This window comes from Phyllostomus discolor, chromosome 1 (assembly GCF_004126475.2).
Source record: "Phyllostomus discolor isolate MPI-MPIP mPhyDis1 chromosome 1, mPhyDis1.pri.v3, whole genome shotgun sequence".
Classification (NCBI taxonomy): domain Eukaryota; kingdom Metazoa; phylum Chordata; class Mammalia; order Chiroptera; family Phyllostomidae; genus Phyllostomus; species Phyllostomus discolor.
In genome coordinates this window covers 93,828,774-93,845,573 of record NC_040903.2, presented here as the reverse complement: position 1 = coordinate 93,845,573, position 16,800 = coordinate 93,828,774, and the positions used below count along the sequence as shown (strand labels likewise).

The 16,800-nt window shown below is 36.1% G+C and overlaps 1 protein-coding gene across 2 annotated transcripts in view; it reads right to left on the bottom strand.

Annotated features, from left to right (window-relative positions):
• The window catches only part of UNC5C (unc-5 netrin receptor C), a 354,206-nt gene that overhangs the window by 157,319 nt on the left and 180,087 nt on the right, over nt 1-16,800 (bottom strand). The gene's annotated exons all lie outside the window — the stretch shown is intronic.

Below are 16,800 nucleotides of genomic sequence, written 5' to 3'. Positions count from 1 at the left end.
GGCAGGTTTTCTTTTAACTTTCATTATGCATCATTCCAAAATAAAAAAAAATAGAAAATAATAAAAGTCTTTTAAAAATACTATTATATTTTACAAAAGTTAAGTTAAAAGATCATCTTCTAATACACTATAAATAAGTTAAGTCTGATAAATCTCTTCCTATGAGAAACAGGAGCATAAAATTATTGTTAATTTCCTAAGTTGATTAAGCACCCTAGGTTAACAGGTAAAATTAAAATTCTAAGGTCAAACTTAAAAGTAGAAGTGTTGCCCTGGCTGGCGTAGCTCAGTGGATTGTGCACGGGCTGGGAACCAAAGTGTCCCAGGTTCGATTCCCAGCCAGGGTACATTCCTGGGTTGCAGGCCAGAACCCCCAGCAACCACCCATTGATGTTTCTCTCTCTCTCTCTCTCTCTCTCTCTCTCTCTCCCCCTTCCCTTCCCTCTCTAAAAATAAATAAATAAAATCTTAAAAAAAAGTAGAAGTTTTTATAAGTTCTTTAAAAGTATATCTATCTATATATATATATATATATATATATATATATGGGTATACACACATATAATACATATATTCAGCAGCAAATATAGGCTATGGTATCGGTAGTTAACGATGGTTGCTCAGATGTTAACCTGAAACTCATTTAATCACTCATTTAGTTGTTGCCCTGTTTTGGGAGACAGCTGTTGGTTATGTGGATATCTGTCCAGCAAGAACAGCTGCACCACCACCAGCTAAGCATGCTAAGGGAACACTTTCCTTGCTCCAGACAAAAATGCTGGGTCAGCATTGATTTTCAAATGTAATGATATTCCAGAAATGGTTCTTTTATGAAATGTCACCTGGATTTTTTTCTAGAGTGAGTTTTAAAAATCAAACAAGCAAGCCAATTCTCTTCAACCAAAAGTATAAAGGAAATCTTCTGAGTCTTTAAATATCCAGGATGATTATATCTATCTGTATTTATAATGAAAAAGTGATCCCCTCCAAATACCATGTCTATTTAGCAAGAAAGAAAGGATCGTCTACAAATAGCTCTTCATGCACTATGCATTTGCTTCACACATATGTGGAAGACTCCTAATTTTCAGTTTTGCAACCAGTTTAATGCAACTATTCCCAATTTTCAAAAGCCAGGAATTATAACAACAAATGTTCAACACTAGAATAAATGCCCTTTGAAGGCAGGGACTATGTCATTTTCATTTTTACTTTCTACAAATCTAGCATAGTGCCAGGTGCATTATGGGAAGTCAATAAAAATCTCACAGGAGCACAAACATTATAATGGCAACTTTGATCATTCCTAAAAGAGTCACAAGGTCTTTTACAGTTTAGAATGCCTGAAAGGCAGTTACAAACATAAAGTGTTATAATAACAGTATCTACAAACTGAATTGGCTACAGAATGTGGGTGGCACAGCACAGAATGAAAATCCGGGAATCCTTGTTAAAAATGGATTGAGAACTCAGGGATGGTGGTAGCAGAGAATTAAACCAAGTGCAGGCCCTGTGTGACTGGACAGGTCCTACAGCCAGGAAGCTAGCCCTGTCTGCAAATGTCAGGGAACTGAGCATTTTGCTTCATGAAGAGCCTGAGAAATGAAATCACATCTTTATTAGTGAATACTCATTTTGTAATGCATTTGGTATTTCCCAACTTTTTATGGTGATAGATGTTTTCTAGAAGAAGACATGGCTTTTTAAACTATGAAACTGACACTCTAATCGATCCTCTAAGCATGTATGTTTGCAATGGTGCGCAAGTGAAAGTGCTGGTTTTATTGTTTCATAGTTTTTCTTTTGGACACACACCAGTGCCCGTCCTCAGGCATGATCCACACAAGGCAGTCCCTGCCACGGTGAGGGCAAGTCTTTCAGGCCACTGGGGGACTGTTTAATACATGGGATAATGAGGTCAGAAGTTCTTTTTTGAGCTGGTAGACTAGCATGCAATTCAAATAAATAAACCAACTATACAAATAAACTGACTTTCTGATACTATTAAGATCATGCTAAAAAAACCTGGAGGCTATAAAAGAACAACTTAATTTTTTGGTAGAAGGCTCATTGAGTACATTCTCTTCCCACTTTATTTCTTAATAAAAATATCTGAAGTCTCCTGAAGTCTTCAGGGTGATAATAGGAACTCACCTTGTAAGCAGCAACTTCAGACTTTGAACCCACTTCTGGTAACATGCCACACTTACTCTAAAGTGTCCTGTTTTACACAGCCACACCCCAGATGTTGACATTGATTGCATTATGCTATGTGGGCAAAATGATTGATTCATTACATTGCTGAACAAGTTTTCTACATGAAGTTCATTCAAATTAACAAAATAAAGTTCCTGAGTTGTTTTTGTTTTGTACATTGAATTCAGTATTAACTTTCAGCTATAATTGCTTTTTTAACTTAGATATAACATTATTTGTCATTTTACTCTGCTCTAATACTTGACTTAATTTTCTATTTTCCACCACTACTCAATAATAATATTGCCATTTTTATCTAGATATCAGGTAAATCTCAGTATTTCTTTTCTCTGTTATCTCATACAGCCTTTGTTTCTTTTATTTACATACAAGAACAGAAAGCTTTGTATCATGTGTTATTTTTATAGACTTCCATTCCACCTAATTCTTGACAGGAAAATATTATGCTATGAACATCAATCTAGGAAGCTTTAGGTTGCTGGTTTTATTGCTATATATCAAACCTTAATTTTCATCAACTTAATGCATAAGTTTCTATATTTCTGAATCATTAGACTTAAACTATTATTGCTTATATCATAAAATATAGGACTATTATCTCTTTGTCTGAGACCTGAAGCGTATTTTTCTGAAATGGAATTTACTTCCAAATGATTCAAGAGCAATTTAGAATGAATGACTGCAAAGCTAATTTTATCTGCATTTTGCTGCCCATCCATCAGAGAGATAATGCATGATGTATTGTAACAAAAGGCAGCTGGTATTAACTATTTGAATGAGACTCCAGCTTATTTTTAATATTTTGATTAAAATATCCTTTGGAAGACAAAGGCTATGGTCTATATTTCAAGCTACATATTAATGGATTCATCATTTAAACTTAAGTAGCAGAATATATAATGCCTTAAATGTATTATGCCATTTGAGGTACTGAATGATTTCCAACTCCAAAAGAGAAAACTTTGCAGCTTTTAAAGATATACTTTTCAAACCATGTCCATACATTATTAATAATGATGTGAAGTCAACATGTGAGTTGATATGCATTTGACTATGGAACAGAGGCAACTCCTTTGGCCCCAGTTCAAGTCTCTACGACATCTGACTTTACTACATAAAATTTCTGTATGCCTTTTCCTGCCTACAGTCTCTACTTCTGCCATACAATCTACCTTGTGCTCTTAGAAAAAGTTTTCAAACCTTTATATACTCTCTTCTTCAGATAATTTAATACATACAATATAAAGCAAGATGGTGAGTTTATTTTTTCTCTCATATTAGCTCAAAAAGGTTGAATGATTGATGAAGGGTTAAGCAAATGTTAATTTGCATATGCTGGTTCTGGTGTAAATTGGTATTATAGTAGAGAAAATTTGACAATATAAATCAAAATTAAGTCTCTGCATACCTCCAACTTCTTGGGATCCATGTTACAGACATAATGACACAGACACACGTGTACATGCACATGCACATACAAAGGTGTTCACTGCCACTGTGTTTATTAAAAAATAAGTGCTACATAATAACAGAAGGCATTTGGAATTAACTATGTGAATGAGACTGAGAACAACTAAAATTCAATCGAGAAATAGTTAGATAATTGTTTCTGACACATCCTCCTAAGAGAATACTGTTTCATTAATAAAAATAAGAAAGCCGAATTTTATGTATAAAACCAGAGGGGCTGTCATATTATTTTTTTATCCTCACCCAAGGAAAAGTTAATTGATTAACTCTCTAAGAGAGAATAGAAGGGAGGGAGAAAGAGAGAGGGTGAGAAACATCGATGCCAGAAGGAAACATCAATTGGTTCCCTCTAGTTTATGCCCCCATTGGGGACCGAGCTCCCAACCTGGGCATGTGTCCTAAGTGGAAATCGAATCCATGACATTTTGGTTTATGGGATGATGCTCAAAAAAACTGAGCCACACTGGCCAGGTCAGAAGGACAACCATTATTTACTAAGGAAATAAAGCAAGTTCTTAGCCAATATGTATAGAACGATGCCACTCTTTGTTAAGAATGGAAGGAAGGGTGTGTGTGTGTGTGTGTGTGTGTGTGTGTGTAGTTGGCTGTGTCAATGTCACAAGAAGTTTAATGTAAAGTCTAGAAGCAGACACACACAAAATACTGACAGCAATTACTTATGGGGGGAAGAATTGGAGGGCTTTAGAGGGAAATTTTACCTGGTTTTTCAAATGCTACATTATTTTTTTCAAATGCTACATTATTGATGATTTCTATTTTTAATGTGTTTTTTGAGTTTTATTCACATTAAGAAAATTAATCCCATGTGCAAACTATTGCATCAGTCTAGAATAACCACTTTGGGTTTCTTCACTAAATTAAACCTTCCCAAATTAATTACACTGGAACCAAAACACCTTACATGACATCTTCATTAAACCTTATGTTTACAGGCCATGCCACTTGTAGCTATATAGTGTTCATTTCATTCTACCTCATTATAATTCATTTTCCTCTTATTTTCCCTTGCCCTAATTTTCTTATCTGTATGGCCTGTGACTTTGAACTAAAATAGTATACTATCTTTCTCACATTTTCTTCAAAAACAAATAATTTTTTGATCACTTTCTACATGCTAGAACTGTTCTTGCTGTATAGTTGAAGCTGCACTTCATCTCTTAATGAAATATTTATCTTATGAAAGAGAAATAAAAGGTATTAAATTTATGACGATCTACATTTATAATAAAATTGGTATATTAGTCTGATTATAAAAGAAGATGTTTATGATTCATTAGTACTTGACTTTCACTTTGAAGTTCTTAATTTTAGTACGTTGGAAAGGTTTGCTAATATGTGTAGAGACATAATGAACTAAGGAAAAGTTTTTCTTGCTCTGTATTAATGGTTAGAGCTATAAATCCTTAACTCTTATTATGAACTTCAGGAATGTGAAGAATAAAACAAGATCACCCAGAAGGAAATTATAAAAAGTAAACAATTATTGATAGATAAGAAAACATAAACTTAGGGCGAACCCTCATAAGTATTTGCAAGTTCAATATTATAATATATTCACATGACACATGCTGATCTCTTTCCTGGGAAGCTCTCTGTGATGGTCGGTCAGTTTTATGTGTAAACTTAGCCAGGAATACATTCCTTGGTTATTCAAACACTAATCTAGGTATTGCTGTGCAGGCATTTTGTGAATGTGATTAAGTCCATAATTAGCTTCCTAAAGTAAGAAAGATTATCCTAGATAATCTGGGTGGGCCTCATTCAATAAGTTAAAAGGCTTAGATCAGTGTTTGGATGAATTACAAGAAACAGTCGCCTAGCCAAGCTGACAGTAAGAGTGCCATCATACTTCCCACAACTTCATCGCCATCCTGTTAGTTAACTCCTGCTCATGCTTCAGACATCGGATACCTCTTCTTCTAAAGGCTTCCCACTCCAAATCCTGGACATAAGCTCCTGCTATCACATTTCATTACTCTCTATTCTTCTTCTTGTTTATATTTCTTCCCCACTAGCAGACAAGTTCAAGTCCACAGCAATGTTTATCTTATTCGTTTCTGCATAACTGATATCTAGCACAGTGTCTGGCAAAGATTTCAGTATTATTTTTGTCCTTTCCATTTGAATTGCTATTCCTAAAGTTCTGTATGATAGAAGTATATAGGAATTACCTTATCAATAGAAATTATAAGGAAATCTTTGTACAAAACAAAATAGAAACACATATTTAAAAGCTGGTCCTTTAGTGTTTTTAAGTACAGAACTGGCTCCCACATTAAAAAGAAAACAATTTACCATTATCTTGTATGTATATGCCAATGCCATGTATCATAAGTGTACATAGCCTTGGACTAAGTATATTTCCTCAGTAGATAATCAAAGTTGAATTTAAAACATTTTCTGAGTGGGAAATAATACTATACATCTGATTACAGTGCCTCTTCAACCTCTTGGCCTCATTTGACACTTGACTTCAATGCTCCACCCTCCTTTTTGAAACTTCTTGCTCTCTTGGGGTCTGTCCATTAGCACTAGATTGCTCCTCATCTCACCTCTTAGACCTTTTTCTTTCTTTTTCACTGCTTGAATAGAGTTAGACACTTACCAAGGTTCTCTCCTTTCGTCTCTCCCTTGGGCATCTCAGCCACAACACTAACTCAATTATCAGATCATGTCTCAGGAACAACCTTCCACTCCACCCCCTGCTTCTTAAAACCCTCACTGTCTTTGCATTGACCGAGAATGCAATCAGACTCTTCACCGAGGCCAACAAGGACCCACCTGATCTGATTGCTACTGACCGTTCTCTAGGTCTCATTTTCTACCCTCCTGACCTTTCCTCATCATTCTCAAGCAGATGGACTGGTATTTGTGTCTTTACGCCAAATTCAGTCCCACCCTCAGGCATTTGCACTTGCTTCTCATTCCTCTAGGAAAGATCTTCCCTCTTCTTTTGCCATTTAGGTTTTAGTTCTATGTGTCTCCTAGACAAAGAGAGACTCTTGACCACCCAATCTCAATCTCTTAATGTTTCTCTCCATGAACATATCATTCTAATTGATTTCCTCTTATCACCCATCATCCTCTTGATTAGCTTGTTTATTAAGTTGGTTGCTTATATTCTTGACCCCTCCCACAAAACACCAAGCTTTATGGGATGGGACATTTTATTTGTTTTGCTCAACACTTTATCCTCAACATCAACATCAGATGAATGTATCTTTGCTCTAAAATTAGCTTTTCCTTTTTGCCCAGCTCCTTATTTCTGACAGTATTCCTTCTCATAGTGAAAAGCTTCAAGTCACATCTCTCCATCAGATTGAAGCCACCTACATGTACAATGCATATCTGCTCTACATTGTCTCCCTTGCCCTCCACCCCTATTCTCCTTTTCATCACTGGAACTCAGGGCAGGGTCCCTCCATTTTCATTTGGATTACTACAAGAACCTTGTTCCTGATTTGCCTTGATCCTGACTTTCCTCTCTTAATTCCATCTACGGCATTATTATGGTATATTGCCATTTCTAAACAGAAAGTAGAATCATAAAGGCTTCTGCTGGAAACCTTAAGCAGTCAACAGAACATGGCCTAAAATTTATTTTATTTTTAGCTTATTTACCAATGCCCCACCAAATCCAAATTTGGTCATTCCATATTTTATACACAGCTTTTAAAAATTTTCCCCACTTTTGTATATTTGCTTTGCACATAATGCCTTGTTTCCTACTGACTCTTCAATACCTCTCTCAATAACACTGAAAAATCTACTTTTAATCCTCCCAGGGAAAACTATTCCTTGCTGTTCAATTGTAAAATGCACTTAATGCAGTTTGGGAGTCTCAGTCATTTTTGTATTGCTTAGTGAAGCCAGGTCAACCATACATCTAGTAGACGCTAAAAGTTTTACTCATTTAAAGCAAACATCTAGAATTGACTACTCGTTTTAAGAACTATGAAAGAAATGAATTTCATATCTACAGATAATGTTTTGTGGTAATGCAAATTATCTAAATATAATCTGTCTAGATCTATATACTTATCAAAAATCTGTGTATTTTTAACTATGATAGAAATTTTCAAGTATATGCAAAATGATACAACAAAGAACCTCAAATATACATAACCTAGCTTCAAGAAATTCCAGCAGTGTGCTAATTTTGTTTCACACACAAAAAATTTTAAGCATTCAGAATTCATAAGGAAAACTAAAAATATCAAAGTAGTAGGCTGAGATAGCAAAAGATACAAATATCACCAAATAAGACTAGGAATTAAATTTATAATATTGCAAATTATAAAAATAAAATCAATGGCAAAATAAGAAAACTTAGTTTATGGGTGAACATTGTTCACCCATAATAGTGATTAAGACTCGAAAATAATAGTGATTAAACTTCCAGCCAAGATGGAAGCATAGGTAGACACTCTGTGCCTCCTCGCACAACCAGGAAAAGGACACAAACAAATTTAAAAACTAAGAACAACCAGTACTGACAGGAAATCAAACTGTATGGCAGTCTGACAACCAAGCAGTTAAAGAAGAAATATTCATCCAGACCAGTAGGAGGGGTGGAGATGGGCAGCTGGGCAGAGAGGGCTATGGCAAGGTGGTGGCTGGTGGACTGGGTGGTTCTACATTTGCGTGCAGATAAACCAGGAGGAACAACTGGGGAACAACACAGACCATGCAACCCAGGGTTCCAGGGAGGGGAAATAAAGCCTCAAAATCTCTGCCTGAAAAAACCTGTGGGGTGGGGGGGCGGGTTGCAGTGGGAGAAACTCCCAGCCTCACCAGAGAGTTTGCTGGAGAGACCCACAGGGTCCTAGAATGTACACAAAGCCACCCATTTGAGAATCAGCACCAGAAGGGCCTAATGTGCTTGTGGGTAGCAGAGGAAATGACTGAAAGCTGGCTGAGAGCTAAGCAAGTGGCATTGTTCCCTCTTAGACCCCTCCCCCCCATACAGTGTCACAACGCAGAGTTGCCCCATCCTGGTGAACACCTAAGGCTCTGCTACTTACTACATAACAGGTGTGCTGAGATAACAAGAAAAAAATGGCCCAAATGAAAGAATAGGTCAAAACTCCAGAAAAAATACAACTAAGAGACAAAAAGATAGCCAACCTGTCAGATGCACAGTTCAAAACGCTGGTAATCAGAATGCTCACAGAATTGTTGAATACGGTTGCAAATAGAGGAAAAATGAAGGCTATGAAAAGTGAAATAAAGGAAAATGTACATGGAACCAACAGTGATGGGAAGGAAACCAGGACTCAGATCAACAGTTTGGGCCACAAGGAAGAGATAAACATTCAACCAAAACAGAATGAAGAAACAAAAATTCAAAAAAAATGAGGAGAGGCTTAGGAACCTCTGGGACAACTTCCAATGTTCCAAAATCCAAGTCATAATGGTGCCAGAAGGAGAAGAGGAGGGGCAAGAAATTGAAAACTTATTTGAACAAATAATGGAGAACTTTTCCAATATGGCAAAGGAAATAAACTTCCAGGAAGTCCAGGGAGCTCAGAGAGTCCCAAACAAGTTGGACCCATGGAAGCACATACCAAGGCATGTCATAATTACATTACCCAAGATTAAAGATAAAGAGAGAATCTTAAAAAGCAGCACGAGAAAAGGAGACAGTTACCTACAAAGGAGTTCCCATAAGACTATCGGCTGATTTCTCAAAAGAAACCTTGCAGGCAAGAAGGGGCTGGAAACATGGATTCAAAGTCATGAACGGCAAGGACCTACATCCAAGAGTACTCTATCTAGCAAAGCTATCATTTAGAATGAGAGGGCAGATAAACTGCTTCCCAGATAAAGTCAAGTTAAAGGAATTCTTTATCACTGAGCCCTTATTATATGAAATGTTAAAGGGACTTCTAAGAAATCGAAGAAGATCAGAAATATGAACAGTAAAATGACAACAAACTCACAACTATCAACAACTGAACCTAAAACAAAAACAAAAATGGAAATGAACTAAGCAAACAACTAAAACAGGAACAAAATCAAAGAAATAGAGATTGCATGGAGAGTTATCAGCAGGTAAGGGGTGGGGGAATGGAGGAAAAAGTATAGGGAGTAAGTAGCATAAATGGTAGGTAGAAAATAGGGAGAGGTTAAGAATAGTGTAGGACATGTAGAGGCTAAAGAATTTATATGTGTGACCCATGGACAAGAACTAAGGGGGGTGGTATGGGTGGGAGGGGTGGTGCAGGGCAGAGGGGAATAAAGGGAGGAAAATGGGACAACTGTAACAGTATAATCAACAAGATGTATTAAAAATAATAGTGATTATTGATAACATTACATGACTCAAAGTATATTTTATAAGACATAACCATTAAAAAACTCTAATCTGAGATTTCCCATACAAATAAGAAACTCTGTTTAGTGACTTTGGAGTAAATAAATTATCCTTTAAATTAGTGAAATAATTTATTAATAATACACCCCAAAATACAGTATAGTTAACCACTAAATAACACAAGTTTGAAATGCCTGGGTCAACTTATACCAGGATTTTCTTTTCAATAAATACTCATATTACTGTACTTTACATATGAGGGGGGACCCTCAAAAGACAGAATTATCTTCTGGAGGATGGGCCCCTTGTAGTACGGGCTTCCCCTACCAGGTGACTGTTCTAGGAACCAATCTGTATCAGTGTAGCATCTGGTATTGTTGTGAGAGGCTGCATTCAGCTTCAGTAAATTCTTTTGAAGACTTTTTCAACTCATTTGCCTATTGCATGATGGGTGATTTATGAGTGCACCTGCCAACCCTGTGCTGGGTGTTCAGCATATTTTAACCAAAAACAGCATGACCCCCAGACCCTACCCTGCCAATTCACCCAGTCTCAACCTGAACAACTATTTTGTGTTTCCCCGGTTTAAAAAAGCCTCAAAAGTAAATGTTTTGCCAATGTGAATGAGGTGAAACAAAAAAATGGCAGAAGCATTAAAAGGCATCAAAATTGATGAGTTCAAAAATTATTTTGAGCAGTGGAAAACCTGTTTTGATAGGCATATTGCATTGAATGAAGATTACTTTGAAGGTGACTGAAGTTTAAGCATATAAGAATAAATACACATTTTTTTATAAATAAATTCTGGGTTTTGAGGATCCCCCCATGTATTTCCTTTCCTTATGATTTTCTTAATAAAATTTTATTTTCTCTATTATTTTATGCTGTAAGATACAGTATAGTCTCCATATAACATAAAAAATACATGTAAATCCACTGTTTATGTTATCGGTGAGGTTTCTGGTCAACAGTAGGCCATTATTTGGGAGAAGGCCAAAGTTATTTGTGAATTTTGACTGTGCAGGGTGTTGGCTCCCCTAACCACCAAATTTTTCAAAGGTCAACTGTAGTGCATAAGTGAATATTAATTTCATGTGTACAGGAAACTTCACAATTATGAAATCTCCATCTTTCTTAGGATTCCCTCAAGCTGGGAAATTTAAGAATTGTTATGGAGTCTTTCCTTTCCCTCACTTCCAACACAAAAACTATCAACAAGTCATACTAATTTTCATACCCTCATACTTCCTGAATCCACCTCTTTTTCTCTGTTTCTGATTCCACAGCTATCATCATTCCTCATCAGAACAAAATATTCAAAGCCTCATAAGTGGTAATCCTTTACCTCCTGTCTAAACGCAAGATCTAAGTAATTTTGTTTAAAATTCTGAAGCTTCTTATTTCCTATAAGATAAATCTCAGTTCATCAGCATGGTATACAAGCTCCTCCATGATCTGAAGGGTGCCTACCCTTCCACCTTCTTCTCTCATTACTGCTAGCAACACAGACCATCTTCTGTCCTCTGGACACAGTATGCCCTTTCCACACCTTGTCTGCAAAGACTTTCCTCTTCTGCTTTACCTGCTCTTCCTCATCCTCTAAGCCTCAGTTCAGGCTTCTTTGCTTTCCAGGAAGTTTTCTTTCACTTTCCTCACCTGTTCTAGCATCTACCTCTCTCCTACCCATACCTTCAACTTTGTTATATATATATTTCTAGTGCTGTCTTTTATAATGAACTTTGTAGCTAACTAACTAGCTCAAGTATATATCTTTGTATACTTGGTCCTTATTTTAGACATATAATTTTAATTATATATTATATATAAGAATCTATGACTTTTGATTAAATGGTTGTGGGGCTTTGTGTATGCAGGGAAGAGCACATACACTTGGTTCTCATAGACTATGAATTGTGTAATTGCTACAAAAATAAGCTTTTGGAGGTCACAGACTTGGGTTGAATCTTGGCATTGTGTCTACTATGTATGTGACTTTTGGCATTTCATGTAATCTCAGTTACCATGGTTGTAAAATGGGTAGGTGTGGCAATGTGGTGATAGTGTGTGGGTTATATGAAATAAAATAGTAGAAATGATTAAGCATAGAGCTGATCACAGATAAGATCTTCAAGAAGGGGAAGGGTCCTTGAGGAACACATATAAAGGACCCATGGACAAAGACAACAGGAGTGGGGGGAGGACTGGATGTGGGAGGTGGGGGTGGGTAGGGAGGAGGAGAGTAATGGGGCAAAAACAGGGACAGGTGTAATTAAACAACAATAAAACAAGAACAAAACTTTCAAAAAAAGTATAAAATGCCATATATAGTATGACAAAAAAGAAGTGAAAATATCTTATCAGTAATTTTTATATTGTTTACATGCTGAAATGATACTTAGAGTATATTGGGTTAAATAAAATATATTCAAATTAAAAATTTTGTTGAAATCCAAATAAAATTGGAGTTTTGTTAATAGTAATATATCAATAAAATAATAGCACAAAAACCTTCATATATGATAACTATTGAACATGTATTTGTATTAGTTTCTTATTGTATTTCTATTGTGGATAGTAAGCTGCTTGCATTTTCCTAAACATCCTTGAAGCCTTTAATTCATCTTTCTGAGATGTCTTTTCTCTCCTTGTGCCTACTGTACTCTTACTCTTCTTTCCAAGTTTAGCTTGAGCTTTATCTTTGCTGGGAAGCCATTCTAGGCCTTCCTGCGTGGATTTGTTGCCCTCTCTCTGCTAACGCCGCACAACGTGCACTGCTACTTTGCTGCGCTGATCACACAGTCAGATGCCACGTTGTACTGTTCTGTGCCCCTGCTACACAACTAGCTTATTTGAACAAGATTGTGTGTGCTTCACTTATGAATCTGTACCACCCAACTAGGCTTATGACATAGCACGACCAAAGGTAAATAAAGACGACATTTGTTGACTGAACCGATGGAGAGGTATAGAAATTCCTAAAACTAGTAAGTTTTAAGAAAAATTTAAAAATAATGTAAAAGTCAATACCCTTCATTTTTCTACTTTGTAACAAGTGGAAATTTTGGTTTTTGTACTAGTATCTTTTTACTAGTCCCTATTCTTTCTTTTGGCTATGTAAAATAGTTTTCACTCACCTTAGTTTTCTGCCTTTTTGAATTTTGGACATAATTTATAAATAAGTTTCTGAATTTGCTTTTTCATGATTTGCTGGATTGCTTTTTCATGATTTTCATTTGCTTTTTAATGATTTCCACATACAAACTCCACTCCACTTACTATATTACTTCCCAAAATATGTTTCCTTTCAGGTGTTGCTGTGAAGGAGCAAGCAGGAGGTAGTGAAAGGAGCTCTAAACTGTGAGTTGGGAACCTGGTGCTAACCCTGGTCACTTCCTCAGTGATTTATTGCTTTATGTGAGTGATTGATAGGTTGGTTTGTATACTGTGAACAAAAATCCAAGTTGTGAGTATGTTGTACATGTGAATAACAGAGCTTTGTGAAAGTGAGAATACTCTAGAAGTCCTCTCCTTTAGATGCCTGTGCTCCTGTCACTTGACTGTGGGTCAAATGGCGGGAGGAAGGCCAGGGGTACAAAGGTGCTATCACATGCCTACTATGTGCCAACCACTGTCCTACACATTAGTATAAGCTAACATCCAGTGTTTAAAAAAAGCCACTGTACATTTATGGTTTTGGTAATGTTTTCATGATGCCCAAATTTCTGTAGATGTTTTATAACAAAAACAAGCATCATAACCTTTATCAAAATCATTGTTATCTTTAGCTTCTGGATTCCTGTGTTTCTTTTTAGCTATTGTAGTTTCCATGGAACATGTGATAAAATTCATATTTCATAACTTTGCCAGGAAAGGACTAAAGGATTAATTCTGCTGGTTGAGTGAGGGTACTGATTATGAACCAACATCCCCACTTTTTATTTTTTTTTGATGATGCAAATTACATTCTTCCATAATGTATCGCTTTGCATGATCATACATTAAGTACACTGAAGAAGGTGGTAAGGGGGTGACTCACCTTCATCAAGGTACAGGATCACACACTGTCACCTCCCTTGCCACTGGGAATCACAGGCTTGACACCGAGTCACAGAATCATTAAACCCGAGGGCAGCAGCCTTCCTTCTCCATGTGGGAGTCCTCTTCTCCCTGACTCCTCACTCCTGCAGTCCCTTCAGGCTCCTGGCCTCCTCTCCCTGCCTTTAACCCCCACAACTAATTAAATTTGGACAAGTCTTTTTTGGTGAAAACAGTTTCTTTCAAAGTTATTCATTTAAAGTTCCCCTTCAGGCATTCGATGTCACCTGCCATTTTTACATGAAGTTGAAAGAGGTGAACTGTTTTTATAAGATAAAATCTTTCAAGACCTAAATCTACCTTAATGTTTCAGCTAAAGACTAGATTTTGAAATATGACAAATGCTTCAGTACTTCTTGGACTTTACAGGTAAAGGGAAAGTTCCAAAGCCTCTGTTCTCACTACAGACAGCTAAAATTTAAAAGATATATTATTATAATTAGAACTATAATTAAATTCTACAAAAAAAAAAAAAACAGAAAAGAATTAAGTAAGCAGTAGAGTTGAACTCATTCCCAATAAGTTTCTTTTGGGAATCATACTGAATTTTGGAATTAAGCAGCAATTTTAATATTGTTATCAATTTAGAAAAAGACAAAAAATGAAAATCAAAGGAAATAAGAAATTAAGTCTGGAAATATGGCACTGCTTAGGTATTTGGCTTACTGAGATAAAACTAAAATTTGCCACATTGCCAATTACTTTAAGCCTACTAGCACATTTTACAAATAAACAGAAAATACTACTTTTATACTGGTTACAAACGTAAAGATGAGGCATGTCCCTTTTGTTGCTGATCAAGAGTGCTCAGCTCTAGGGCTGAAGAGCAAATGAGGCTCAACACTAGGCCACACTACCATGCGCTTAAAGCCAGAGAAGAGTTTTCTCAGTTCAGTAGTTGCTGCCACTACAGTTTCTAGAAAGAGATAAGGGAAGTTTTCTTTATGAAACCATTTTTCTATATTATTTAATGATATTATATTGCCATCTCATTTTCAGCAACCCCGTGGGATGTAGCTTTTTTTAATAATACATTCCATAGCATAAAAACTTATTTGTGAAGACAATTTTCTTACAGTACTATTGTTAGCAATGACATTTAATAACTGTAAGAACATCAAACACTTATAAAGCACTTACAAAATGCCTGGTACTACCACTAACTTCTTTACAATTTATTCCCTCATCTAATTCTCTCAACAACACTATGGATAATACTGTCATCTTCATTGTAAAGGCGAAAGCACAGAGAAACAGACAAACGATTTAACTTGCCCAAGGTCCACACAGATAATAAGGAGCAGAAATTTTTTTTGACTATTACTCAACACACAGACTTGTAGAACTACCTGATGAATAAGCAGCTTTGTGGTATTACTCAAGGAGGTAACGACATCTATTGATTAGCTATAAGTCAAAAAGAAATATACAGATGCTACTTTTTCAACACATAATTTTATACATACTGTGTCTGCTATTCTCTTCAGAGATTACAACAATTTATTCTTATTGCCCTTTTATTTGGTTTACTTTTTAACTTATACACCAACATATTTATAATGACTGCTTTATATTACCTGAATAAGTTGATCAGTTTCTAAGATTAAAAAAAAGACTTATTGAACCATTGTCCACTGCATTGAGAAGGATAAAACACAAGTAACCCTGAATATGTGTAAGCAACATGAAGATTGTAACTCCTTCCCAGAGTAAAGGTGTTAACACTGTTTAAATTGTTGTCTGGTAAGTAATAATAACAATCTAAGATAATTTGCAAAAAGAATATAAGGAACATATTCTAAAATATGTAGTAAAACACAATTTCAAAATTTAACAACTTTTATCTTTGAGCCCAAAATCTTAACTTGCATTTTATTCACCTACAAAAGGATTTTTCAGAATCTCAACTATATAAATAATGATTAGGAAGTAATATAAGTGAGACGGAGGAGGGTGACTTGAGTAAAAGCAGAGGCACTGAGGACACAACCCTGGATTTTTCTGTGATATGATATGAGGTGGATTTCTTTGAACAGTATCAATTTTCCTTTCACCAAGGTCTCTGTTTTATCAAACCTCCAAAAGAGAAATAAGAGTTGACAATCTTTACAAATATAAAGGAGGCAAACGATTTGTGAAAAGGAAGAATAACAAGATTTCCTCATGTTAAGGAGCTGTTTTATCAGAAATGCACTCATGCCTAAAAATCCAGGACTCTGAGCACATGTGGTTATTTTCAGGAAGGTCTACCCTTTCTGTCTTCCACTTCAGTAAACCTGGGGAGTGAAGAACCGTTCTGTGAATACACTAGTTCATTGACATGAGCAGCATATCGTTTTCCAAAGTTTGAGAGAGCAATGGATTGATTTCAGGGTTCACAGTGGGGCAGGGCAGGATACACAGCTCATATGGCTTTCGGAAACAATATAAATTCATAGAGCTATTTCAAGGTTTCATGAAGATGTGATAAACTACTGGATTGGGTTACACGTTTCCTCCTGCAGGGACTATTTCATCCACTGCTCTTAGATAAGCCAGGCTGATTTGTTGTTTTCATGCTCTGTTTTTCTTCAAACCCGCTTAAATCAGCAGGTTGATTTCAGGGCAGACTTCCTAACTCCTTCTTTCTTTGCAAGGGTTCAACTCAAGTTCTTGTGAACCCATTATCCTTTTCACACCTT